The sequence below is a fragment of the Corvus brachyrhynchos genome, unplaced genomic scaffold (assembly GCF_000691975.1).
Source record: "Corvus brachyrhynchos isolate BGI_N302 unplaced genomic scaffold, ASM69197v1 scaffold167, whole genome shotgun sequence".
In the NCBI taxonomy this organism is placed as follows: Eukaryota; Metazoa; Chordata; class Aves; order Passeriformes; family Corvidae; genus Corvus; species Corvus brachyrhynchos.
In genome coordinates, this window is record NW_008239547.1 from 5,349,433 (window position 1) to 5,353,844 (window position 4,412).

Below are 4,412 nucleotides of genomic sequence, written 5' to 3' on the forward strand. Positions count from 1 at the left end.
AGCAGAGGGTATTGTTCAATCAAGAGGGGATTACTTCAGTGGCCATACCATTGTTTTCTAGTTGTTCAGTAACTAAGACCTGGTATTTCAAAAGTGGCTTTCATTTCGATGTTGCCTGTAGTTTTCATATTCCCAAAATCTTTTGTCAGGCAATCATATTTCCAAGGCTTTCCTGTTTCATCTTCCCCAACAAATAAGGATTGCTTTTGTCATTAAGTTCAAAATGATGAGGTTTCTCCATTGCTTATGTAGTGATAATGAACAGAGACACAGGGGGATGACAGCTGCCAAGGCCAGCCAAGGGTTTGGTGCTCCTCAGACGGTGGTTCCAATTAAAGTGTCTTCTATCTCACTGCTATGCTACTTTTACAATATAATTCACCCTTGCAAATCAAAACTGACTTCATTACAGTGTACCCACATAGTGAAATCTGTAAGATCTTCAGTGCTTGAAACCCAGAGCACTTTCTAAGTTTTGCCACCAGTTTCCAGGTTTTAACATCAGTTATTGTTCTCATGTGAGCAATACCCCTGCATTCATTTCACTGAAAGATGTAGCAAAGGTGAGGAACTAATCCAGCACTACAAAGAGAAATTTTGTGTCACCTTCAGTTGAAGCTCAGAAGATCCTGCCTGCCATTCATACCTCTCATTTACTTCAATCCAGTTCTTTCTTTCTGCAAGCTGTATGTTCTGCATAGACCAATCACAATATTAAAAAGTGAAGAAAGGGTGACAGTTGCCTGTTTTATTTGTTTATAAACAACATAACTGGATGTGGCAATCTCCATGGCTCAGAGGGGAGGACACAGGCTGCAAGGGAGATGCCTTCAGACCCTCTGGAAGCCAGGCTGTGAGCACACTCTCCAAAGGTAACCATGGCTCCTTGGTCTCTGTATGCTGAGATATTCCAACATGAAGTCATTTGATTTGAAAGGTGAGTTCCAGAGTTCAGAGGGAGCTGCAATCTAGCAGTTTGTCACTCCTTAGAAGTTACAGCTTGTCTCCATGACCAACGAGAGCTCCCAGGCAAAGGCCAGGAATCTCTGATCCTTCCATGAATCAGCCCTTGCTTCTGAAATCTCCTTCTGGCTTTGGTTTTTAGTGAATTCAAATGCAGTAAAATCCCTTCCTGAGGGATGTGGGCTTGTTCCTTTGACAAATAGCTGCTCCTGTCCCTTTGTCTCAGCACGACTCCGCTCCCACTGACCTTGGACCAGGATCACCTTCCTCTCCCAGAGTTTAGCAAAATGGGTACTTAAACAGGGCATCCTTAAGCTGTAAAGACCTTTCTGAAATAAGACAAAATTAGGATTGATATCAGCAACTGTGTATTTATACTCTGCTGGCCTCAAACCATATTTAACTTTTAACCAGGTTTGCTATGAGGTTTGTAGCCAGATTAACTTTAAAAACACAAGAATCCATAAAAATGTCTTAAGACCTCTGATTTCTGAATAAATATATGCTAAATAAGATAGTTTTGAGTGCTGCTTTCAGAGTAATTTATTTTTAACCTTAATCTTTACTAACTGTAAGACATAGTTTATTTCTCAGACGTATATGCTAATTTTCAAAGAAATTGGTCATATATGGCGAGCAAAATTCATGTATGATGTCAATGTAGGCAACATACTGGTATATTTTCCTTCTGCTTTTCTAGTATAGCTTACACAATTTTTTTTGGTGGCACAAAATAACTCCATGCTACATTAGCTATATAAGAATTGGTTACAGAAAATGAAGCCATGGTTTTGAATGCTAAAGATCAGCACCAGGTGTGTATGAGAATCATAATTAGATAATATTAACTTGTTCACAAAGTGCCCTGGATTCACCAACAGTTAGCTAGATGTTCAAGCCTTAACAAATAGCAGCATGTGACTGAATTAGTGATTTTTGAAAGGTAATCAGCAGCTGGATTGGAACCTATCCAAAATGAAATCCTGCCCTGTTATGCTGCTGGCATGCTGGGAATCAGCACAGCTGCTGATTTCACAGAAATAAGAAATTAAATAGACCCTGTGCCAGTGCTTAGTCACCCTCAGTGAAAAAGCATTCCCTGACATTCAGAGGGAGCCTCCCATGTTTCAGTTTGTGCCTCTGGTCCTGCCACTGGGCACCAGGACCTGCTGCACTGTGCAGGCCACTAGAACACTGTTTGCTCTGGCAGAAGCTCAGCCAGTGCCAAATACTGCCCCAGAGCCTACAGGCTACCTGGGAAAGAAGCATATTCAAGTTTTTACTCATGAATAAACTCACAGAAAATGTGTGCAGGTCTCCATCCCAATGCATGTCCCATCACTGCAGGCCAGGTTGGCCCTACTGGCACTGTCTGACCTGCTGTGGCTACTCCTGACCTGTGCCTGCCACCTGCTTTGGTGGTGGTGGTGTGCTTGGACTGTATGGAGTGAAATCTTTCTAAAAACTGGTTTGTTGTGGACTGGGAGATCACAACTCTTTCCTCACACCCTCACAGATGAGTGATTTTAGCTATTTTGCTAGTCCTTCTGACTTCTTGCCTTACTTAGTTCCGCCAGCCAAGCTATAGAGCTGTATACAAGTTACTTCCAATTACAAATTAAACTGAAATCAAGAGCAAGATTCCACTAAGAAATAGCACAAGACAAAGAACAGCAACAGGCAGGAGGGAAAACACAGTCACCTGCTTTATCTAGTGATGTCTCAGTGCAAGGGAAGGGAGATGAGAAGGGAGAAGGCCTGGCCTGGCCATGGTGGCTCCTCTGACGGACACCAGCAGTCAGGCTTAGGAAGCAGAACCAGGAAAGGTGCAAGTTTAGAAGATTTCAGGTCAAATCTGTACAATGATGATTTCTGTGGGACTGGCTTGTGATGCCAACTCAGCCAAGATGGACACAGCTCCAGAGGCACTGTAAATAGACTGTAATGATGCATGCTGCTGTTTTCCCTGGTCAGCATTTGTTCCATTCTTCAAGCCTAAAATTCTAAGCAACTACTGCTTTATCTTAAAGCTTGATTAAAGTTGACCATGAGTAATCTGATACATACTATTCATGTTATTCCTGAGGGGAACAAATGGATTATTCAAAGGCACACTAGGAAAATTCTGGAGTCTGAGTGTACTGTTTTTGGCTGGGGTAGAGCTAATTTTCTCCACAGTAGCCAGTGCAGGGCTGGGTTTCAGCTTTGTGCTGAGAACAGTGTTGGTAACAAGGGATGTTTCTGTTACTGCTGAGTGGGGCTTACACCCTGTCAAGGCCTTTTCTGCATCTTGCCAGGGAGGAAGCTGGGGGTGCACCAGGAGCTGGGAGGGGACCCACAGGAGCGGGCCCCTCCTGACCCAAGGGATATTCCAGGCCATATGATGTCATGCTCAATGTATAAAGCTGGAGGAGGAAGGACAGAGGGGGAACACTGAGTGATAGGGTTTGCCTTCCCAAGTCACCATTATGCATGATGGAGCCCTGCTGTCCCAGAGATGGCTGGCTGGCCCATGGGGAAGTGGTGAATGAATTCCTGGGTTTGCTTTACTTGTGTGTGCAGCTTTTGCTTTACCTGTTAAATTGTCTTTACCTTGATCCAAGAATTTTCTCACTTTTACTTTTCCAGTTCTCTCTCTCATCCCACCCTGGGGGGTGAGAGAGTGAGTGGCTGTGTGGGGCTGAGGGGCCTGATGGGGTTAAACCACAACACTCAGTACAGAGTGTGCTGTGGGCTTTCCAGGAACCTGAAGGCAGTGTCTGTCTGCTGGCCTGGCAGGCAAACTGGGCACAGCAGCAATTTGCTGAAGCAGGATTAGTCTGTATCTCTCTGGGAACCAGTAAGAAAATTGGAACATTATCTAAGACTTGATTCAGTGAAAGTTTCTTTTGTATTATTTGTACCTATTGTTACTGCTGCCCCTCCATGCCCCTGAGGCTGAAGGTGGCCATTGTCTTGAGGAAGTGCCTCAAGGATGGTGTGGGTTTACTGAGCAGGTACCCACAAGCAGAAAGTGCTAACAGGAACAGTGGCTGAGCATCCATTTAGTTACAGGTTACTGCTGGAAGGGATGCCAAAATCTCAGTACATTACTGGCTTTCTGTACAATGGCACCTGACCTGTAAAGAATCTGTAAAATCTGTATTTTTGTTCTGTTTTAGCAACAGGCTTTTAATCTACTGCTTTCCTTACTGCAAGCTGCTGTACGTAAAATCTGCTTTTTTAGTTTTGGGTCCAGCACTTCCAAAAGTGTTGGGGTCCCTCCCCCGCCGTGTAGCCCTGGGAGAGGGGCCCTGAGGGCACAGACACGGGGTTTCCCTGCCCCTGCTCAGCCTCGTTCCCATGGGTTGGTTTGTGTTCCCTGCGCGGGCAGAAGGACCCTTGGGCCCGTGACTGGAACAGTTCCTCGGCAGAGCCCCGGCCATGCGGCTGGAGAAATAAACATCTCT